The following is a 25,452-nucleotide window of genomic DNA, read 5'->3' on the forward strand; positions in this document are numbered from 1 at the left end:
CCAGATTTGAGATTCCGATGAACAAAAGAAGGAAAGGGGCGGTGACCGGTGCAGGGGAGGGAAGGCAGGAAAACTGAGCAGCAGTGTTTGGGAGAATATGTTAATTGTCTCATATGGCTGAGGGACATTCTGCAAAAGGTAAGGCACGGGGCGCTCCATTGAAATCCTTACTTTCCAGTCTGTCCCCTGTTCTTTTCACTACTACGGAACACATTTTAGGACATCCTGCAGCGAAACACCTGTGGTATTTCGCTGCAGAATGTCCTAAAATGCGTTCCGTACACTACTGCTTTGCTCCTTTTTTTTTTTTTTTTTTTTTAAAAATCTCTTCAGGTTTTTTCCTCAACTGTGTAACCTGCATAGCAAGGAACCAGTGGCCTATATGGCTCCCCAGTCATTGATGAACTACAATGCCAACAACATCCCGCCGTGCATTGTGGGAGTTGTAGTTTAGTAGCAGCATCTGGAAAAGCAAGAAACTTTATGACCGTTGAAAAAAAGTTGTGTGTTTGAGTCAATTCTATAAGCAATGAAATGATAGCCGGAGAACTGAAAAGGAGGGGTGTACTGGCAGTGAATAGGGGGTGGGCAGGCCCATAAATCAGGGTTGTCCAACCTGCTGGTCCTCTAGATGTATAATTACAACTACTAGTATCCCCAACCTTTGTCAGTCTATAGGATGCAGAGAGTTGTAGTTAAACAGCAGGCTGGATATATTGTATGTAACAATTATCAATCTTCCCTTTGTAGTATGGATGCTTTTTGTCCTAAGTGGTCCCTTAATAAATTACATTTCTGCAATACTTTAAAAGCTCCCAAACACTTTAAATATCGGAAGTTTTCCTGGGTATTTAGACACAGTGTATGTGAGGCAAGCAGGGAGTTGGTTTGAAAGTCCCAAACGACCTTGGTTCCATTTTGGCCCCTGTGTTGTGTATTGGTTTGGAGAGATCAGTATCAGCGGGCAATCCCCTGTGCGCATGGCCATGCTTTCTGCTGCCTCTCATCTTTTGGAAGTTCCTAAAACTCATGCTTACATTTATTTGGGAATAACATTGTATTTGCTTCCTATCTCAGCTGTGTTAGATGTATTCATAATACATGTGTGGCTGCACAGGATAACATCCCCTGTGTTTGGTGGCTTTAAAGGGCTAATATATCCCTTTTAATAACTTATTTATACTACTGCATAATCCTGTTTTCTAAAAAAACCAGAGTACCTCCTAAGCATTTCCTATTCCTTTTACCAGGGAGGAAACACATGGCAATGTGTCCACAGTGATTAAGCCGTTTGTTTCCCCCCTGCAATTACATTGTGTGGCAGGAGATAAAATATACATATAAATAATGTCTGAAAAAAAGTGAGGCTTTGTTGGAAATGCAATTTCTTTTGTAAGTTTCTGACAGGTGATTTATTCTTGTTATGACCTGGATTCAGTACAAAAACAGAAATCCAGGGCCCCCCTGGTCATTGATCTGTCTCCTAAAGCTACAATCTGCAGACAGGGAGCAGAGGTTTGGGACAGTAGAGGGGTGCTGCAATCACCAGGAAATAAACAGTATTTTGTTAATTAAAACAACAAAATTAACTGGCTGTCAGAGGGAGAGAGGACCCCTGGGAAGTCACACAGGCTACATGTCCACCCCTGGAAACAGGCTTTTCATGTCCCTGAGTTATATGTTACTGTTTGCATGCTAACAAGCCCTAGGTGTTGAGGAGTAATTAAGAGTATTTTTGCTAGAGACTAGTTTTCTGTAGCAACACTGTTATGGTACATGTGCCATTTCCCTTAAATGTATTCAATATTCGTTGTGTATAGCGCCCATTTTTTCTCCAAGGTGTGCACGATGAATTTTTCAGGTGTGGGGATTTCCTGCCCTACAGAACTTCCAGTTTGGTGGGCAAAGGAGCTGTATATTAGGCAAGCCGATTAACATAATGTATATTTAATTGCACATAACAGAAGTTCCTGATCTGCCAGCTTTGTCCCTAATACTAGGGCAGGGCATATTACATCAATCATGAAGTGTTGATATACAACTCCCAGCTGTTGGACATGCTGGGTATTGCCATTGAGTAACACTTGGAGGGTTGCAAAATGCAAATTACCCATCACTGTCTTCTATACAGGGCTGCCATCAGAAACTCCCTTGTGATCAGGATCAGTGCCCTTTGATCCTGTTTTTATTCTGTAACCTTTTTTGTTAAATTATTGTAAGACCCTTGTTACTGTAATTTTTTGGCACTACACAAAAAATGAGTTGTTGCTTTGCTTTTAGACATCATACTCGGCACAGGCAATAGGTGTAACATTGGTGCTTTTTGGTATATAGAATTAGCCAACAGTATGAATTATAATGTTGTCAGGTATGCAGGGAATTACACAATAGTACATACCAAATGTTGTGGAGGGCACAGGAAGTGAAGTAAATGTACACAAATAGATTTATTTTCCCTGTAAAGTGCAGTGGAATATGCCTGTGCTATATAAAAAAAATTTTTTCCTTCCGATACTAAAGCAAAGAGAATGAGTCCACGTCCATTGTGGTGGTGGGCTGTGGGCAGAGTACACCGTATATATAATCCAACCTGCAGCTCTCCACTGTTATTGAATGACAACCCTAAACTGCCAGTGAAAGGTGACAGTTGTAGTTCAGCTGCAGAAGCTACAGCATGGATATCTTGTTTAACTGACATTGTTTTGCCATTTTATACATATAGTGCCACAGTTTCAGATACACAGTGCAGTTCTACTTTTCCCCACCTGTTCTTGGGTGTCTTGTGATCACCCCCTACTTGCACAATGCACACCCTAAAGAGCCTTGGTTTATATAATTATTTTATGCAGTCATATGTCTGTTTTCACAACTTATTGCTAGGGATGTAGCGAACCGCCAATAATGTGTTCGCGAACGCCGGCAAAAAATGCGAACAGTTCGCGAACAGTTTGCGAACTTCGAACATCCGAAAATCGTTCGATTCGAACGATCGAAGGATTTTAATCGTTCGATCGAACGATTTTCGTTCGAATCGAACGAAAATCGTTCGATTTTAGCGATCGAATGGTCGAACGATTTTGACGCGAACGCCTATTGGCGAACGTCGCGCGACGTTCGCGAACTTGCGGCGGACGCGAACAGCCGATGTTCGCCGCCGAACAGTCCGCGACATCCCTACTTATTGCATTCGCTTATTGTAATATGCTAAAGTTCAATAGAGGTTACATGTATCATTAACTCTGGGGGGGGGGATTCAGTGTTTGCCCTGCTTAGTAGGACAGATAACGGAATTTGTATTATTTGTGCTACTTAAGAGAACAAATATAGCAATATATCTATAGAATTAATGGCTTGAAGAAATGTGATCTAGGCCTTTCATCAGATAGAAAAGAGATACTACTGTATGAAAGTAGATTGTGGGTAAATATAAACTGTTAAGAAACTTGTGCACCATTGTGCCAGTATCTGCTATTACTCATAGAACAAAGAGAAATTGAAATAGGCACTCTAATTGCTTACAGTACATGCAGGGCTTCATACATTGAAACTGAACAGGCTGCTTTATAGCTACTTGATTAAATAATGTAGTCAAATACAGATTTTTTTTTGTGTGGGTTTTCCCTATAACATTCTTTGCATTCCTGAACGTTTGATCATGCTTTGACTACTCCTACTCGCACTCCTTTGCTATCAGTCAGTTGGCTCGTAAAGTGAGGAAAGAAGTATGGACCTTAAGTTTTCTCTGTGCAGAGAAAATTCACCACAGTAAGGGGCCGATTCATCAAGGGTCGAATATCGAGGGTTAATTAACCCTAGATATTCGATTAGGAGCTAAAATCCTTCGACTTCGAATATCGAAGTCGAAGGATTTAGCGCAGATAGTACGATTGAAGGATTATTCCTTCGATCGAATGATTAAATCCTTCTTATCGAACGATTCGAAGGATTTAAATCCAACGATCGAAGGAATATCCTTCGATCAAAAAACTTAGGAAAGCCTATGGGGACCTTCCCCATAGGCTAACATTGACTTCGGTAGCTTTTAGCTGCCGAACTAGGGGGTCGAATTTTTTTTTAAAGAGACAGTACTTCGACTATCGAATGGTCGAATAGTCGAACGATTTTTACTTCGAATCCTTCGATAGTCGTAGTCGAAGGTCGAAGTAGCCCATTCGATGGTCGAAGTAGCCCAAAAAAACTTCGAAATTCGAAGCTTTTTACCTTCGAATCCTTCACTCGAAGTTAATGAATCGGCCCCTAAGTGTAAAAGGCTCAACTAATGACGAACAATTATGTTTTCCTGTAAAGTGAATGTGACACATACAGGAAAAAGTTTCTGGCTGTGGGTCAGTGTATTTTATTTACATGGGTTAACTAGTATCTCTGTTAATGGAACTGAACACTTTTAGCATTTTACTGCCAAGGATTGCATTATATACATGTATTTCACTTTGTCTTATCAGTATGACAGCTCTCAAACACGTTGTGGAAGAGCATTAGTAATATCCAAAGCATTCCTGTCAAATATGTTGGTTGATGCAGTTTCCATTCACTGTTAACCATTTGATAATTTATGCCAATTGAATGCAGATCAGTGGCTGGTACTTCTGTCACTTTTTGGGAGGGTACTAATCATCTTGGCATATTTTTAATTTAGAAAATGGGCAAGCAGCTTATGCTTTGCACCTTTATTTGGGAACATTTTTGTACCTGTAAAGGATAGTTTGGGGCAGTTTTAGGTGTGGATCATTTTCTATGTTTGTCCTGCATGAGGCTCCTTGTAAATTCGCTCCGCTTCTGCTTTCTCCCAACAGATGCTTTTTGTATGGCAGTGATTAATATTGTTTGCATTAAAGGCATTCATTATTTGACTTTTAGTGAGCAGAACATGTTTCACAAGTGTTGCCATTTAGAACAGGAAGTCATTTGCTCATGTTTATGCTAACCGTATGCATGTCTGATAGTCTCTATTATTGCCTCTTTAAAAAAAAAAAAAAAAAACTATATAAAAAAAACTCCTATCTATCTATCTATCTATCATCTATCTATCTACATACCTATACAAACAATGGAACATTTACATTATGTATTTGGCTAGGTTGTGTCTACCTGTTTTATAATCTATATTAAAAATTAATTTGGTGGCTAGGCCAAGAAGGGTCAGGACAATGAAAGTCTATTGGTTTGAAAAAGTCCCCTCTGAATCCAAATGGTTCATTCATAATCAGTTGGTAATATGTTGTGGGCTACAGTGGGAGGTCCTTTGAAATGGAGTCAGATGGGGAAGTCTCTGGCCGCTGTCAGACTGTTGCACTTTTTCTGGCAGTAAGGTGACCCCACGAGTCTTTGTTCTCACTCTTGTAGGCCAAGAGTGGTGCCTTCTTGGTGGATTTACTTGCTGTACAAACTCAACAAGAATCTGTGGTACAATGCCCTAGGGCACAAGAAACTTAGTTGTGTATACTACAGCAAGTGATTTCTGTAAACAATCACATATTTAGCGACAACACTAAGCTTCCATTTTTCATTGCAAAAATTGGGGACTGGCAAGTAACCAGCTTTTGAGATTCACTGATGGCCCCTTCCTGCACTTATTTTCCATCCAGAGCTTATGAACACTGCCATCATGAATCTGATTTAGCCCTGAATTCAAAACTGGTGGAGTAACACAAGTTTATGCACTGGAAACTGCTTCATCAAAATTTTGAACAAGTGAGTGATAAGGTAGAAACCATGGCATTAGGCTGCCATCATTTTTCATTCTATCATGCCATCATTTTTAGTTCTCTTTTACCCTGGAATCCCATAGTTCATAGTTCATTTGCACAATTTTTAAAATAGTGATTTGCCTTTTAGTAGTGCCCATTAAATCTTAAGTGCCCAAAAATATATTAATTTGCCTTCATTTAGCAGAACTGTTAAGGAAGCCTTGGGGGGGCAAGCCTCGTCAGCCTTTTTTTTTGCACTGACATGATACTGTAGTCCCTTGCTACGATCCTGTCACTGGACTGTTGTATTGTTGCCATCAGTTAAGTTTCCTTGAGACATTGCAGCATTATTTTTCTGATTGTGTGGTGTGCTTGCATAAGACTGTTAGCATTATTTATTTTAGCAACTTTGTGGCTTTAATGTTTCCTTTCTCTAGTGATTGAGGAAATGTTTTGATACTGCAATAAGTGTTCTACTATTAAAAACACTTTCATAAAAAATCCATGTTTATTTTTTTTTTTTTAGGTATATAGCAATATAGGGCATTTTACTGTGCCCATTATTCAGACAAATGGGCAGCTACTTATGAGATACAGTTCACTATTGTTAAGCATTTTAGAAATGTGGGACTAGTTTAAAAAGTTTGCTTCCTTTTTGTATATATTTTAAAGGGGAAGTATATTCCTTGTTCAAAGTGAATTCAATGAATAGGGCTTGTGCTAAACATATAAAATAATTTTTGCCTGCTTTTATCATTATTTCTTGAGCTAAACAGATAACTGTAACTCTTAAATGTGCATTAATTTGAATGGGCACTTTAATGTTTAAAAAAGAGGGACAGTTTACTACAACAAAGCATATCCTTTTCAAATACAGGTATAGGATCCCTTATTCGGAAACCCGTTATCCAGTCTCCCATAGACTCCATTTTATCCAAATAATCCAAATTTTTAAAAATGGTTTCCTTTTTCTCTGTAATAATAAAACAGTAGCTTGTACTTCACACAACTAAGATATAATTAATCCTTATTGGAACCAAAACCAGCCTATTGGGCTTATTTAATGTTTAAATGAATTTCTAGTAGACTTAAGGCATGAAGACCCAAATTATGGAAAGATCCGTTATCCGGAATACCCCAGGTCCCGAGCATTCTGGATAACAGGTCCCATAATACCCTACAAATAATTTTAGGGGCTGAAGCTAAGAAATGTATCAATTTAAGTATCACATTTTAACAGTTTGAAAAGTTTGTAACCTGGTTCACAATGCTTATATGAAAGGAAGAAAATGCTTACAAAAATACTAAGATTTAAACCATTTAAATTTGAATGAAAACTTAAATTGTATAGGACAAAGAATGTTTGTTGTGACTTAGAACTGTGCATTTTAATGCAGGGAAAATAATGAACTATTTTTTTAGTTGATTAATATTTTAGAAAATTGTCTTCTGAGCGATAATCTGTAGAAATATTTCCTTTACTATGTTTCTGAAAGACTTGGGTAATATGAACGGGCAACCAAAACCAAATTTCACACCAAAATTAAAATTATATACAGTATATTTTGATTTTGTATAGACATATCAATTCTTTTATGGTTATGCTCCTCTTATTGACAGCCATTACTGCCGTTGCTTGTATGAACGTTTTGTTCCAACGCTTGCTTTATTTGAATATTGTAGATTTACTGAATGAATGGGTCTTGTGTTCCGGGTTAAAGATCGGAGTAGCTAGAGAAAATTAGTCACAATGTGTTTATTTTCTTGAAGGTCACTGGTTTTCAGTATTGAAATTTAGTACCTTGAGGTATTTGTATTATAGTATTTTTAGATTTGTACTTGGAACATAAAGGAACAGACGATATGTTGGACATTTTGTTTTTTAAACAAAGCAGTTAATGATTTATTTACAGAACTGGAAGTTATATGTTCCATAATATCTGGGAAACCAAGGGTTATGTTCTTGGATCAGACCATTTCCTCTATGTTATGGTGTAACAAGAAAATATAGTGCAATACTGCATTGTTAATCCTCTCATCATGGATCTGATGCATCAGGTGGCTGGCTACAAACCAGTCATTGTATTCAGAGACATAACAAATTTAGGATAATTGTTCAGTGTGGGAAGCACAGCACTGCTAGAAGTAACATGAGATTCAACAGATATGGGGGGAAAAAATCAGATGCAGGAGAATTTCAACCTCTTTAAGGAAATGTATAGTGAGTTAATATATTCTTTTTTTAATGAAAGTAGCTAAAGAACTACTCCTTTTCCTAAGGGAAACACAAAGAAAAAATGAGCACAATCCAATTTGGCATGCAATGATGTACAAAATAGAGACAACAAGCTGTAACTTCATTTTCATTTCAACTTCATTTCAACTTCATTTCATGTGTTTTCCGCTTAGCAACTAAAAAGTCTGACTTGGCCAGTCTGACTAGTTACTATGTTGAAGAAGAACTTCATATTCCTTTTCATATTTTTAAAAACTGCTTTTTAAAATCGAAGCATCCGCTCAGTTTGTAATAAACCGAATATGAGTTAAGTTAATCCTATATTAAATTAAACTTTCACCTCCTTTATATTGCAACTCTTGTTTTGGTATGTGTGCCTTTAGTCCTCAAGCAACATTGAATTATAATTTCTCAAGAGAAAACTATTCTGTTATACTACTTTATATATAAGTAAGAAGTTAAGTAATGTAAACTACAGTATTTCACATTTTAGCTAATAGGTAAAAGAGGTAAGGCCAGTTTGTGTGACATGGATGAACACGAGTATTATAGTGATTCAAAGGTACTTCATGGGAAGTACACCCTTTGTCACCACTTAAAGGGATACTGTCATGGGATTCTGCTGCTCCAGCAGAATTCTGCACTGAAATCCATTTCTCAAAAGAGCAAACAGATTTTTTTATATTCAATTTTGAAATCTGACATGGGGCTAGACATATTGTCAATTTCCCAGCTGCCCCAGGTCATGCGACTTTTGCTCTGATAAACTTCAATCACTCTTTACTGCTGTACTGCAAGTTGGAGTGATATCACCCCCTCCCTTTCCCCCCCCCCAGCAGCCAAACAAAAGCACAATGGGAAGGTAACCAGATAACAGCTCCCTAACACAAGATAACAGCTGCCTGGTAGATCTAAGAACAACACTCAATAGTAAAAACCCATGTCCCATTGAGACTCCTTAAGTTACATTGAGAAGGAAAAACAGCAGCATGCGAGAAAGCATTTCTCTCCTAAAGTGCAGGCACAAGTCACATGACCAGGGGCAGCTGCGAAATTGACAAAATGTCTAGCCCCATGTCAGATTTCAAAATTGAATATAAAAAAAATTGGTTTGCTCTTTTGAGAAATGGATTTCTGTGCAGAATTCTGCTGGAGTAGCACTATTAACTGATGCGTTTTGAAAAAAACATGTTTTCCGATGACAGGATCCCTTTAACATTGTTACATGAAAATTATGTATTGAAAAGGTTATCTGTGTATGTATTTCTTTCAACGTTTGTATTAAGGCTGTACTGTTGCATAAAGAGGAGGTTGTTCTATTTAAAGGGATACTGTCATGGGGAAAAAAAATTCTTTCAAAATGAATCAGTTAATAGTGCTGCTCCAGCAGCCAAACAAAAGAACAATGGGAAGGTAACCAGATAACAGCTCTCTAACACAAGATAACAGCTGCCTGGTAGATCTAAGAACAGCACTCAATAGTAAAAACCCATGTCTCACTGAGACACATTCGGTTACATTGAGAAGGAAAAACAGCTTGGAAATTGACAAAATGTCTAGCCCCATGTCAGAATTGAGAAATGGATTTTAGTGCAGAATTCTGCTGGAGTAGCACTATTAACTGATGCGTTTTGAAAAAAAACATGTTTTCCGATGACAGGATCCCTTGAAGTTACATTTAAAAGGGATATATATAGATCCACGCAGCAAATCCTTTTAACCCTCTTTCTATTTCCAAAATGTTGGGAAGTATGCATACATGTCTGATAAATAGCAAAGTGCATTCTTATATATTTGCACAAAGTTAAGTTACTAGACTGTTACTAGGCTTAGGTCACTGCAGTACATTGGGTTTCTCATTTGAGAGGGTATTCCAGTTCTCCAGTTTGCTTGTATTAATTCAGTGACTTGTTTAGGAAAGGAGCAGAAGCAGCAAAATGTGAACATCTTCATTTTGCATTTAATAAAGATGAGAAGGCTGGGTCACTTGGGTGAATGCAAACTGATTGCTGTAATCTGCATCTTATATCTGAGGGTTACACCTCCTAAATGTAAAATTACAAGATGCACTTAAAATAACCAGGTCATCTGTTTATCTGGGTTCACGTTTACAAAAATGTTTGCATCTCAGTGGGACTGTAAATGCATGCCAGTTGACTATAATTAGCTGTTAAAGAGATACTGACACCTGAAATTAAACTTTTTTTTACATCTATTATAATATTGGCTTATTGCAAGCTACTTCTAACTTTGCCATAAAGTATGATCCCCCATGTTCCTGTATGAGGGGGCTGCCATATTTGTGCAGCAGGAATCCGCTAGCATTAGAAACTGTAACTAACAGGCTGAGATGGGACAGTCAGGTTGGCAAAGTCAGAGTGTCAGAGAGTCAGGCTTAGGAACTTCAACTAACAATTATATTCAAAAACAAACCTCTCAGCAAAAAATGATCAACATGACCTATAGGTAACATTTAATGTACATTCATATGCTAAAATTAATTTTTTAGTGTCAGTATCACTTTAAGTTACATTCATGCTGCATAATTGCATGCATCTAAATGAAGTGCTAAATGCCAATTTGCCCCTTAAAGGAATTGTTCAGTGAAAATATAAAAACTTGTTAAATAGGCTGTTCAAAATAAAAAGTGTTTCTAATATAGTTAGGCAAAAATGTAAGGTGTAAAGGCTGGAGTGACTGTATGTCTAATATAATAGCCAGAACACTACTTCCTGCTTTTCAGCTCTCTTGGTTTACACTGACTGGTTACCCTGGTTACCAGGCAGAAACCAATCAGAGACTTGAGGGGGGCCACATGGGTCATATCTGTTGCTTTTGAATCTGAGCTGAATGCTGAGGATCAATTACAAACTCACTGGACAGTTATGTACCATGTGGCCCCCCTTCAAGTCGATGACTAACTCAGAGTTATAGAGCTGAAAAGCAGGAAGTAGTGTTCTGGCTATTATGTTAGACATTCAGTCACTCCAGCCTTTATACATCACATTTTTGCCTAACTATATTAGAAACATTTTTTATTTTGCACCGCCAAATGTTAGGCACCCCCAAATGAATGTATTTACCTGAAACCCCGGGCCGTTGCTCCTATCAGCAGAAAACTGCACCGGCCCAGGGTTGTTCCAGTGAGCACCATGGAGCAATCCTCTTCTGGCGTCTTTCTTCAAATTTCCTGGGGCAGACTCATGCGCAGTAGAATGAAATGGCTGACTTTTTCATTCAGCTTTTCATTCAAATGCGCATGCACAGCAGCGAGAATCAAGACAAAGCCGGGAGAAGATCGCTCTGTGATGCTCCCTGGAATAACCCCGGGCCAGTGCAGTTTTCTGCTGATAGGAGCACCGGCCCGGGGTTTCAGGTAAGTAAATACATTCACTTGGGGTGCCTAACACACCCCAAGTGTGAAACAACTTTCCTTCTCCTTTAATACTGACCACAAGTCCTTGTGCTGCGTTATTAATAATAGTAATAAAACATGGGTTCTGTGAATGCTGTAATATATCTGTAAATTGGAGTTGAATATGTTGGTACTATATAAAGGATAATAAATAATATATAAAATGCAAAAAGGAAAGGTTGTGGGAGCACTCCATGGCTAAATAAAAATGTACTAAAATACAATAGAAGTGCTACTAATCTGGCCAAATTAACTACAGACAGAGAAAAAGAAGAAAAATTGATCAATGCACATTCCCTGGTCCCGTCATATAGGTAATCTATGCAGATGCATGTATTTACAAAGACAGGGTTTTTTTATGATCATAAGATTGATAAGCGACCATACCACGTCAAGGTAAAACCCATATGGCGGTCCCTAACTATTTACCTCTAGTCATAATTTCAAATGCTAAAGCCTCCTGGCATAAGAGCATTACCTGAAATAAAAGGTCTCCCGACCTGGGCATTGGTTTTCATCATAGGGCTTAGTCCTCCCCCGCCATTAGCTTTCAAAGGGGAGAGATAACCTAGACCCAAGCATTGGTTCCATGAGATTAATCCTCCCCCGCTTGCGGCTTTTAAGAGAGAGAAACTGCATGCATAGTCCGGTTGTATAAAGAGGAAACTTCCTGTTTGTGCAAGATGCCCGCCCTCCTCCCCAAATCATCCTTTCCGTGCAGGCGTTTACCTCAAAACCTCAAAATTTATTGTTTTGGTGACCAAAGTATTTTACATATGAACGCACTACTACTTGTGAGTGGGTATCCTTATCTTAACATAGGCATCCATGTTTTACGATAAGATTTTTTCCCATATGGTCTAAGCACAGTGAATACAATTTACTGTAACAGCAAGTGATGTGTGATTGGCCAGAAACTGATGGCTGAGCTTTTAAGGGAAGTTTTTACTGCCTTTTTAGCTGCATCAGGCCCTGCTCTGTCTCTGTTTGTGTATACTTCAAAAGTAGCCTGAATCTGAACCTTGGCTCAACATTTGAAAGTTTTAATTTTTCATAGCCAACTAACAATATTGTTCATCTTAATGACAATAACCTGTTTCAATCCTGTTATGAATTTCCCTATGTACATGCCCTAGGGAAATGTTGAAATACCTTTGAACCGCCTGGCTTTTTGCCAACCAGAAGCTGTCCAGACAGGATGGAAGCTGAACTGCACACAGGTGGCAAACATCATAGGGGTGATTTATAAATGTTCAAATTTGAATTTTTTGCCATTTGAATTCTATTTTCAAAAACTCGAATGTTTGGTATATGTAGAGTTCATGTAGAAGTCAATGGGAGTTTGCCTAGGCAAAATCCAAGCAATTTTTTTAATTCAAAATTTTTGAGTATTTTTAAGATTATAATCTCATATTATTTTGAGTTGTCACGATTGTATGCAATCAAGGTTTTTATATTCAGATTTTTTTTAATAAACAGACATTTTTTTTAAAATTGTTGGTATTTTAAGTAGGAAAAAAAACTCTTAAACCCAACAAATTCGATTTTTGATAAATAAACCCAGTGTCTACGGAACCTTGTTCTGTCCCTGTTAATGTCAGCACAAACCAAGAAATAACTATAAACACACATGTACATAATTGACACAAGTAAAATTCTTTGGCAGTGTTCATTACATTTGCTAATTGACTTTGTAATTAAAGGGGTTGTTCACCTTTGAGATAACATTTAGTATGATGTAGAGAGTGATATTCTGAGATAATTTGCAATTGGTTTTAATTTTTTATTATTTTTTGGGTTATTTAGCTTTTTATTCAGCAGCTCTTCAATTTGCATATTAAGCAATCTGGGAATTAGGGTACAAATTACCCTAGCAACCATGCATTGATTTGAATAAGATACTATGATATGATTAGGAGAGGACATGAATAGAAAGGTGAGCAATAAAAAGTAGCAATAACAATACATTTGTAACCCTACAGAGCTTTTTTTTTTTTTTTTTTAGAAATAGTCAGCGACTCCGATTTGAAAGCTGCAAAGAGTCAGAATAAAAAGGCAAATAACTTTATAACTAAAATAAAACAATGAAAACCAATTGAAAAGTTGCTTAGAATTGGCTATTGTATAACATACTAAAAGTTACCTTAAAGGTGAACCACCCCTTTAAGTGACTCAAAATTATGGAAATCATTGGTAAGTGAGATTGTGTTGCGAGATTACCTAGATCACTGCCTTTTAAAAGATTTTTTAGATACATGGTTAAGAAATGTATTTATATAGTATTTTAATTGTGTTTTAAGTGTATATTGTAGCCTGCAAGCCAGGAGAGTTTACCTACTTCTCCATTTCCCCAAAATTTGTTGCGTTTCAGAAGTCGTCCTAAAATAGTTTTCTAACTGACCATGCCAGGATTCTTTTTACAGTAACTATGGGTAAATGATGGCATGTCTGGATATAGTTGTTTCATGAAAACAAAAAAGGTAGAAACTTGTGTTCTCTGAAGATGTGTGTACATTGTACAAAATTAGTGCCAAGCTTTTTTTTCTTTTTGGCATGGGGATGAGGTATGTTTTGTCCTGTAGATGAACACACTATTCATTTCTTCCACCAACCTACTTCCTTGCCAAGGCTGTCCTTGAATCAGTGTTTTAAAAGTGAATTTCTTAACATTTTTTTTTTGGGGCAGTCAGTGCACCATAACTCCATTAGAATCTGGACTAACAAGATAGCATGTTTTGTGTACATATTTTGAGTGTTTACAGTTTGTGATTTCATGGCATCAGGAAAAGATAAGCCCAAGGTTATTTTGCAGTAGTCTAATATATGCATTTGTGAAAAGGGACAACTACTAGACAAATGTATAGCCAGAACCCAGCTTGTAAATTTATATACTTTTAAGGGTTATCTATCTTTTAAAGGACAGGTAAAAAAGTGACAATTGTATTTTTCAGCTATTCTGGTTTTTCAGTTCACAAAACACCTGGTTTATGTGTGTACTATAAAAAAAATTCTATTGCTAAGGGAGTGAATGTGGTAGAGGGATGATGCACATTGATATGTAACAATTCTGCAACGCATGACTTTCTTGCAGTTCATAAGTACCACATAAAATCCTAAGTGCCCTGTTATATTTCTCTGTGGCTGCCAGATGGGCAGGCATTTCCAGATACATCTGTGCTTTGTGTCCTTTTAGCTAAGGCATTTGTAAGTCCACATATAGTGAACATTGACCTGATCTAACAGGAGCAAACTACTTCTTTTATTGTAGGGCCTTGCCTAGTCTGCATGCATCGCTTCCTCCTGTAAAATCCAGTAGCACTTCTTTCATATATGAACAGCATGTCCTATTGAACACCTTCTAAATTAAAAACTTGAATTATTTCAGTTTTTTATCCTTTCTGCATATGAGGTTTGTGCGTGTCCTAATTTATTTTGTTATACAGAATTATTCTTTTGTATGTACTGTTCTACTATTTTGCACAAAGTAATTCAAGCATGAGCCCGTAGCCTGCATTTTTCCTCAGTTTGATGCCTGAGACTCGGAGGCATTGAATGCTACAACTTACACAGGTATTGCAATCAAAACTTGATGACAAAACCTGATATATTCTAAATTGACATCAGAATGACACAATACTAAGTTCAGGTGTCCAAGGTTACATGCGTCATTATAGCATCTCAACGGTCATATGATGTTTCTCTAGAACGGCCCTTCCTGTCAGTGCAGCAACCATGGGTTAAGTATCCACCCCCGGAGGCAGGACAGAGGAAAAAATAGAATCTCAACTCCGCCCTCTTCATATAAGCTCTTGCTCCTCCTGATTCCCCTCAGTTTTTTTCTTCTGTCATACTAGGAGGTTGGGACAGTAACTAGTTTTATTTATTTATATATTATTTTTCCTTTATAGTATTATTCTGTTTATCTTTCTTTTCAGGTTTTTTATTTTACCAAAGAAGCCCACTAATGAGCAGGAGGCATCCTAGCTCAGGAGACATTTTATTGTGTTAATCCCAAGCTTGGATACCACTCCTTCAGGACTGGCAGGTTTCTAAGGGTGCAATAGGGGGGCTGGAGGTCCGCGCTTGCTGGGTGTCAGGGGGGGGGGTTTGAGCTGCACCAGGAAAAAGTGGATCCACGTATCCACAGATGAGTAAATTGATAAAGCAGAGGTAGGTGCGCTTTTGGCTGGAGTAACTGGTATTGCCTAAAAGAGAGAAGAGGGGGACCCGATAGTGTATTATCCTTTTATTAGCAAGTGTGGTGTATGCTGTGGAACTACTCACGGGGAGATGTGGGTTTGTTTCACAAAAGAGACTCCTAGTGACTTCGATCTGGCTTGTGGTTCCTAGTGATCTGTCTGGAGAGAAATTTTCATAGCGCAGAAAAGTCGATGTGCGGGTGCGGGAAATAGGTTTAAATACTCTTACCGGACTTCACAGCATTCTGGAATTATACTGATGGGTATCGGTTGGTGCCTTCCTCCTGGGTCTGATCGATCCGTCGGATTCAGATGTATCTAGGCAATTGGAATCCTTGTGGGTAGCGGTCCTGTGGCGCCTTTCGCTTAGGATTCTTGTCGCTCTTCTCGGCGATCTGCAGGTATGGTTGTGGGGATTAGTGATGGCTGCTGCCGGAAGCTGTTTTTCTCCTTGTGTGTAATTCCTCGGGACTCAGCGTATCTTTTCGCTGTAGATTTCTTTCAGGCACTTAGTTAAACACAGCGCAATGTTTCCATAATTAAACTTTTATTTGCATAAATTAGAATTTAACAGAGCATAAATAGCCCAACGCGTTTCGTATCTTAAAATACTTCCTCAGGGGCGAATTTCCCACCTTCCCTTTTGCTTCTATTTATCGGGTTTGTGGGTGGGTATGTCAATTACCTTAATTGGTGTAATTGAAAGTTAATTGGCTGCAGGTGAATGATATTCCGTTTTAAAAAGCCTTCTGAAGACGAAATAAATTACTTTAAAAACGAAGTACCTTAATTGGTGTAATTGAAAGTTATTTGGCTGCAGGTGAATGGTAATTCGTTTTAAAAAGCCTTCTGAAGACGAAATAAATTACTTTAAAAACGAAATTGCTTAATTAGAGGACGAAAATGATCAAACTTAAAAACAAAATTAGTCAGTTAAAAAACATTTCAAGTCTATCTCGATATTTAATCCTTTTGGTGTTAAGGTTTTTAATTTATGGATCCAAAAGGTTTCTTCTTTAGAAATTAAATTAGTTATATTGCTACCCCGCCAATGGGCTTTTTTAAGGGTTATTCCCATAAAGGTCAATAATGAAGGATCGGAATTGTGGTGGTCTTTAAAATGGGCGGAGACACTATGTGTCAAAAATCCTTTTTTGATATTGTTAAGGTGTTCCCTTATTCTTATTTTTAAGAATAAGGGAACACCTTATTGCATCTATATACATACCACATCAGGAAGACCGCTGCTGCTATCGATGGATATCTTCAACGAATGGAGGAACAGAAATGTGGACATTAACCATATATTTAAATATAAGGACGATAAAAGTATGAATGCAGACTTTATGATCAACGAACTATATAAATTACTTAACAAAGAAATGAAAATTTGGTGGGACATGGTAACTTTAGAAAAATATTTGGAACAAGACATGATCCCACAGGGCTTATTGATATGTAAAGAACCCTCTTTCAATAGTATTGATCCTACCTTTAAAGAAAGATGGGACTTCATTCTAAAACGTACATCGTTTGATCTTATGAGCCTCATAATATTAGACCATAAAAACCAATTAGAAAAAATAGAAACAGAAATCAACACGATACAAGAAAAATTGGAGCCAATTAAAGGCATAAGAGAGTATAAAGATCAAGCAACTATTATACAAAGTAAATTAAAAAAAACTGAAAATGAAATAATAGAAAGAAAAAGAACAAAATTCTGGAGGGACAAAAATAGACCCCCAAAAGAATTAACAATTATAAAAAAAGATCGAAAACAACCCAAATACTCAGAGACACGCAATAGAGCCCCTACGAACTACTATAACAAATACCCACCATATTCAAACACACAACCTCATAGAACCCATTCAGAATATAAAACACATAATCCACAATTTAAATCCCCCTGTTTTAAACAACAAAGAGAACACCATCACTATCAAAATTGGGATTTTCAGGAGAACCGGAAGAGAGAGAAAGAAAAAAGACCTTATCACCGTATAGGAGGACCGCCAATAGCAGGCACACCGCACAAAAAAAGGAAAACGTTAGACTCAGAAAACGAGGAAGTAGAGGTGGAAAGAAATCCAGCAAACAGAGAACAAACAGACAGAAGAAAGATGTGGATTCCCTTTTAGGGATCTACAACCTAACCAACAAGAACCTACAACCAAATGAAATTGCAGTACTACAAAAAGGCTTGAAATTTGCTCCAACCAATAACTTCGACAAATTCCAAACCTATATAGACACCCACAAGTTCATTAGAAAACTCAGTTTGAAAAAATTCTTCAATAAGAAAGAGGAAACAACAACAGATCCAGCCCAGACATTTCAACACACCGCCCTCAAACCTAAATCTACATTCAATCCTTCTTATTCAAACAGCCATTTTATCAATACGTTTAGAGACCTAGTCCTGGAGGATTTAGACAATATAACCTCGCACAAACCTAATAAACTTAACCTAACGACAAAAGAACGACAAGCCCTCAAACAATTACAAAATGATAATACTATCGTGATCAAACCGGCCGACAAAGGCGGCGGAATTGTTATTATGACCAAAGAATACTATATAGAGGAAATAAAAAGACAACTATCAGAAGACACTACATATAGGAGACTAAAAATCAACCCCACAAACGAATATAAAGGACAGTTAAATAAGTTACTCGAAAATGCCAATGCAACAGGGATCTTGAATAAAAAAGAATTTGAATACATTAAAATAGAACACCCAAGAGTCCCTGTTATATACACCCTGCCGAAAATACACAAGAATGTCCAAAAACCACCGGGCAGACCAATCATTTCAGGCTGCGGTTCATTAACCTCAAACTTGTCTGAATATATTGACCTTTTTCTACAAAAATACGTAATCAATTTACCTTCCTACCTAAAGGACACGATCGAAACGATTAACTTTGTCGATACTATCACCTGGCAAGAACACTACATTATAGGTACCTGTGATGTCACCTCATTATACACAATAATCGAACATCAAATGGGAATAATGTCAGTAAATTACTACCTACATGAAGATTCATCTATGACTTCTACACAAAGAGAATTTATAATTAAAGGAATAGAATTCATATTAAATAAAAACTACTTCTGGTTTGAGGGGGACTATTACCTCCAAATTAAAGGTACCGCCATGGGAACGAGATTCGCCCCCAGCTATGCCAACCTGTTCATGGGACATTGGGAGAAACATTTCATTACACCAGTATTAAACCAAAACAAAGGACTTTTACACTGGAAACGCTATATCGATGACTGCATATTCATCTGGCAAGGATCTGAAGGGGAACTAATTCAGTTTTTGGACTCACTTAACATCAACGACTACAATATTAAATTGACTTCCAATTACAGCAAAACCAGTGTTAATTTTTTAGATTTAATTATCACAGCAGAAAACAACAAACTATACACCAGCCTATACCGCAAACCGACCGATAACAATGGATTTATCCTTAATAGCAGTTGCCATCATAAAAAATGGCTAAATAATATCCCTCTGAGCCAATTCAATAGAGCAAAACGTAACTGTAGCAAACAAATGGACTATGCTAAAGAATGTGAACTTTTACAAAAACAATTCAAAGAGAAGGGATATAGTGACCAAATTGTCACAAAGGCAAAACAAATGTGCGACTCGAAAGATCGCAACGAAATGTTAAAAACCAAAAAGAAAAAATTTGAAGAGAAAAAATTTGAAAATAAAACTAATAAATACATTCCATTCATTACCACATACAATCAGTCAAATAAAACATTCCAACACATTCTGGAAAAACATTGGCACCTTCTAAAAAAAGATAAGGATTTATCTAACCACATATCAGATAATCCACGAATAATATATAAAAAACCACAAACCTTAAAGCAAATTTTGGCACCAAGCTGTATACCACCAAAACAGAAACAAAAACAAACTTTTCTTTCACAAGAAAACAAGGGTTTTCTCTCCTGCAGGGATTGCAAAGCTTGCAGAACTTGCAAAAATAACGAAAAAAGGATCTTTAAATTTAAATCCAACGTAACAAACGAAACATTTGACATCAAACAGCATATTAACTGTAACAGTAAAAATGTCATATATCTATTAGAGTGCCCATGCAAACTACAATATGTAGGTAGGACAGGTAGATCCCTAAAAATAAGAATAAGGGAACACCTTAACAATATCAAAAAAGGATTTTTGACACATAGTGTCTCCGCCCATTTTAAAGACCACCACAATTCCGATCCTTCATTATTGACCTTTATGGGAATAACCCTTAAAAAAGCCCATTGGCGGGGTAGCAATATAACTAATTTAATTTCTAAAGAAGAAACCTTTTGGATCCATAAATTAAAAACCTTAACACCAAAAGGATTAAATATCGAGATAGACTTGAAATGTTTTTTAACTGACTAATTTTGTTTTTAAGTTTGATCATTTTCGTCCTCTAATTAAGCAATTTCGTTTTTAAAGTAATTTATTTCGTCTTCAGAAGGCTTTTTAAAACGAATTACCATTCACCTGCAGCCAAATAACTTTCAATTACACCAATTAAGGTACTTCGTTTTTAAAGTAATTTATTTCGTCTTCAGAAGGCTTTTTAAAACGGAATATCATTCACCTGCAGCCAATTAACTTTCAATTACACCAATTAAGGTAATTGACATACCCACCCACAAACCCGATAAATAGAAGCAAAAGGGAAGGTGGGAAATTCGCCCCTGAGGAAGTATTTTAAGATACGAAACGCGTTGGGCTATTTATGCTCTGTTAAATTCTAATTTATGCAAATAAAAGTTTAATTATGGAAACATTGCGCTGTGTTTAACTAAGTGCCTGAAAGAAATCTACAGCGAAAAGATACGCTGAGTCCCGAGGAATTACACACAAGGAGAAAAACAGCTTCCGGCAGCAGCCATCACTAATCCCCACAACCATACCTGCAGATCGCCGAGAAGAGCGACAAGAATCCTAAGCGAAAGGCGCCACAGGACCGCTACCCACAAGGATTCCAATTGCCTAGATACATCTGAATCCGACGGATCGATCAGACCCAGGAGGAAGGCACCAACCGATACCCATCAGTATAATTCCAGAATGCTGTGAAGTCCGGTAAGAGTATTTAAACCTATTTCCCGCACCCGCACATCGACTTTTCTGCGCTATGAAAATTTCTCTCCAGACAGATCACTAGGAACCACAAGCCAGATCGAAGTCACTAGGAGTCTCTTTTGTGAAACAAACCCACATCTCCCCGTGAGTAGTTCCACAGCATACACCACACTTGCTAATAAAAGGATAATACACTATCGGGTCCCCCTCTTCTCTCTTTTAGGCAATACCAGTTACTCCAGCCAAAAGCGCACCTACCTCTGCTTTATCAGGTTTCTAAGGGGATCACAATTCTTAGCACAGCCACCCATTCTCACAGCCTGGTGTTGCTGTTGCGCTGCACTATTGGATGTAAAGGGATCGCTGAACGCACTTACAATTGCTGTGTGCATTTCTAAGGCGCGAGTACTAGGCGCACTTCCAGGTTTTGGTACAGAAGGTGCCAAGACATGGCGTTTCTGAGCATGCGCACCTTCCGGTGACGCAACTGCAGGCGCCATCTTGGTTTTCCACAGTGCGCATCACATTGAACGGAGCAAGTACCTCACTGGTCTTAAGGTAGCGTTTTTAATCCGAAAAGGGTTTTAACCCAAGCGGATTCTATTAGGCCTGAAACTCGTTTAAGCTTTATATAACATTAAAAAACGCTCTTCCCTACTATAAATGCCTACAGAGCATAATAGGGATAGAACTGCCATGCAAATGCCTTCAGGGCAAAGGAAGGCAGATATAGAAATCAGTTGTATTTTTTAACCATATGTTGATGAGTCGGGATATTAATTCTACTTACAGATATTTCACCATGGATACAGCCATGGGCCTAGAGGAGCTTAGGAAGGATATGACTAGCACAGCTACACCCAAGACAAGGAAGGCAGATAAAAAAAATCCCACAAACAGTTAAAGAAATGCAAGTTCTGTAAACATACAGAAAGGAAAGGGGAACAAGGAGTATGTATATCTTATCACCTCATCCTATTCCATTGCAACAGGCTGAAGACAGCCCCACAAAGATCAAGTCCCCTCTGCATCTAAATCTCCTCAGTTAGAGGAATTATTTGACTTGATTAAGTCGACCATTCAGTCTTCCATTAATCAACCTGCTGCTCATAGCAAAAAACAGAAGGCACAAGCAATCTTAGATACAGGTTCCTCTAGTTCCAAACAGGAAAGTGATCTTGATAGTGACATAGAGCCAGGAGTTCTCTCTGACAGTGAGAACTCCTCTGATGACTCAGACACAAAACGGCAGTACCGTTCCATTGCAGGGCCTGACACAGCCAAACCATTATTGCGTGAGATGCTAGCCACGCTAGAGATAAAGGATGAAACAACGGCTGTGTCAAAGGCTGAAAAAGTGTTGGGGGTGCAACCTAGAAAGTCTAGAGCCTTCCCCATATTTAAATCCGTATCTCAGATTATAGAGAGCGAATGGTCAAAACCAGATCACCGTCTTGCCCAAACCCAACTTTTCCTTACCACTACCCTATTCCTGAGGAACAACGTAAAATATGTGACAAGGCACCTAAAGTAGACTCTGCGGTGGCTCGCCTGTCCAAAAACACTACACTTCCAACAGAGAACGTGGCTTTCAGAGAGCCTATGGACAAAAAGATGGAAGTGTCTCTGAGAAGGGGGTATACACATGACATATCTATTCTCAGACCAGCAGTGGCATCTGCAGGTTTAGCCCGTACCGCCAGATTCTGGTGTCAGGAGTTACAAAAATATCCCACTTCACCAGAGGAACTACGTCTTAGCTCGGCCTTAGCTTTTTTGTCAGACGCTGCCATGGACACAGTACGGCTGGCAGCCAGAACCAGTATTGACACAGTAGTGGCAAGGAGAGCGCTCTGGTTACGGCATTGGTCAGGAGATACAGCATCCAAGACCAAATTAATGAATCTAAAATTCACGGGGGATATGCTTTTCGGACCTGACTTGAAGCAGATTATTACTGAAGTTACAGGGGGTAAGAACACCTTTTAACCTTCGGGCAGAAAAACCCAGATCTGAATAGACCAATAGATCTTACAATAGGACTTGGAGCTCCCAGGGCCGCTCCTTTCGTCCCTTTCGAAACACATTTCGCCCTTCACAATCAAGTGGAGAGACAAAAAAGAGTAGGCCTACCTGGTCGAATCAACAGAGACAGACTAGGAAGCCAGATCCGTCAAAGCCCAACTCAGCCTGACTTCAGGCTCAGCGTAGAGTGGATAGGAGGCTGTCTTCAACAGATTTTTCCTGTATGGCAAGACCACATACAGGACAATTGGGTACTCTCAATCATAACAGAAAAGTACCGAATTCCATTCGACAGCCTACCTCCTCGCACCTACAAACGCTCATCCACTCCAAAAAACCCATCCAAGAAACTCGCTCTAGCTACAATCATGAACAAACTGAAGCACAGCAATGTTATTGTACCAGTGCCTGCCAAAGAACGTTATAGAGGGTTTTACTCAAATCTCTTTTTGGTCTTAAAGAAGGAGGGCACCTTCAGGCTGGTACTAAACCTATAATCTTTAAACAAGCGGGTGTCCAAACAAATTCTGGAGTCCTTCGGTTGGTGGTAATGTCAATGACCCACAATTGCTTCATGACCAAGGTAGACCTTCAGGATGCATACTTGCATGTACCCATCAGAAGGGAATCCCAGCAATACCTACGGTTCACAGTGCTAGAAGAACATTACCAATTCAGGGTCGCTTCCCTTCAGACTTTCCACGGCACAAAGATACTCAGCCACCTGATTGCACACCTCAGGCGTCTAGGAGTCTCAATCACACCTTATCTAGATGACCTACTCATCAGAGCTCGTCCTACGACCAAAGTCACAAAGACACCCAGATTTGTGTCACGATACTCCAACAGTACAGTTGGATCTTAAATTACAGAAAGAGTCAGCTCACACCCACACAGCAAATTAAATTCTTGGGGATGTTCTCATCAGACTATATCTCTATCTTCAGAGAAGATTCAGACAATCATGCTCACCGCTCAACAGGTCTGCACTCAGACCACCATTTCAGGGGAGCGGTGCCTACAGTTATTGGGCTACATGGTAGCAGCGTTAGAAGCACTACCATTCGGCAGATTTCACATGAGAGACTTTCAGAACCATTTCCTAAGCCTTTGGAACAAGAACCACTCAGACTTATCACAAAGAATTCCACTTACCATGCAAGTCAAATGTTCACTGAGTTGGTGGACAACATCTCACAATCTATCTCAGGGCAAAACATGGGCCTTACCCCAGTGGAGGGTACTGACCATGAACGCCAGCCTTACCGGATGGGGGGCAACTTGGCCACCTCGGACATGCCAAGGGACGTGGTCACCAGCAGAGTCAAAACTACCCATAAACGTACTGGAGATCAGAGCAATACGTAATGCCATAGTTCATTGGTCTCGAATTAAAAAACCTGCCACTGCGCATTCAGTCCGACAATGCCACAGCAGTAGCCTATGTCAGAAAGCAAGGGGGAACCCACAGCAACAGAGCAATGAGAGAGAGAGCTCAAATACTCACCTGGGCAGAACTTCATGTTCCAGCCATCTCCGCAGTTTTCATTCCAGGAATACTAAACTGGGAGGCGGATTAACTCAGTCGCCAGCAGATAGACCAAGGAGAGTGGTCTCTCCACCCGGACATCTTCTCATAGTTAGTAACCAGATGGGGAAGACCAGACATAGACATGCTTGCGTCGACACAATTTCAAAGTTCCTACGTTCTGCGCAAGGTCGCAGGACCCAAGGGCGGCTTGATGCCTTAGTCATACCATGGACTTTTAAAAGGTTCTATGCCTTCCCCCCACTAAACACGACAACCTGCAAAGGTTGCATTTGACGGCTTGGCTGTTGAAACCGAGTTGTGGCACTCCAAAGGGTTTTCAAAAGAAGCCACTAACATACTGTTGAAGGCCAGAAAACAGTCCACATCTAGAGTCTATCATAAAACTTGGAAAACATTCATAGACTGGTTTGAGTCCAGGCAGTTTCAGTGGCAGCAAGCGACAATTTAAACAATTGTCAAATTTCTTACACAGGGGCACCATTTAGGTCTTTCCCTAGCCACCCTCCAAGGCCAGATTTCAGCCCTTTCTCTGCGCCTACAACATCAGTGGCCAAGGGAACCTGATCTCATACAGTTCATGCAGGGGGTGGGTAAAGTTAGGCCTCCCTGAAAGGATCCTGGTTCAAAACGAACAATTGCCAGATGGCTGGTTGAGACAATTAACTGTGCTTATGACCATAGTCACAAATCTAGACCCTTCAAGGGCTGAGCAATTGAAAAGTTGCTTAGAATTAGCCATTCTATAACATACAAAAAGTTAACCTAAAGGTGAACCAACCGTTTAAGGTATTTGTGGCTAACGCTATTATCTTTGTCATATGAAGTACAATCCACCCTGATATATTTTCCTATCATTTTTTTTCCATCCATTTTTCCATTCTTGTTTTCTCAAAGTAGTTCTATAAGGCCCTTGCTTTGTGCTTTGAGCCATCATTGTGCTAAAACAGAAAATGGATACATTTTGAAAGAAAGGGAAACCTTGTTTGCTCTTCTACAAATTTACTCTCTCCATTTCTAGTTATGGGTTATATAAAGTATCAAATGATAGAGAAGATAACAAGATGTTGTTTTTTTTGGACATGGGACTGATTTTATATAAAATATTCATATAAGAGAGCAATAAGATGAAAGCAATTAAAGTATAGACTATATAAATATAGACCGATTAAAAAACTATGAAATC

General features: G+C 38.6%; 1 protein-coding gene across 3 annotated transcripts in view; it reads left to right on the top strand.

Moving 5' to 3' along the window:
- Positions 1-6: 6 nt before the first annotated feature.
- cgnl1.S (cingulin-like 1 S homeolog) overlaps positions 7-25,452 on the top strand; it is a 71,007-nt gene continuing 45,561 nt past the window's right edge. For 2 of the 3 annotated variants that reach the window (XM_018255472.2, XM_018255473.2), the window contains exon 1: positions 7-138. The gene's annotated coding sequence lies outside the window, so the exon portion shown is untranslated. Of the gene's footprint in view, positions 139-3,694; positions 3,766-25,452 lie in introns of all 3 variants that reach the window. The other variant, XM_041588319.1, reaches the window with a different exon arrangement.

Source organism: Xenopus laevis, chromosome 3S, assembly GCF_017654675.1.
Source record: "Xenopus laevis strain J_2021 chromosome 3S, Xenopus_laevis_v10.1, whole genome shotgun sequence".
NCBI lineage: Eukaryota > Metazoa > Chordata > Amphibia > Anura > Pipidae > Xenopus > Xenopus laevis.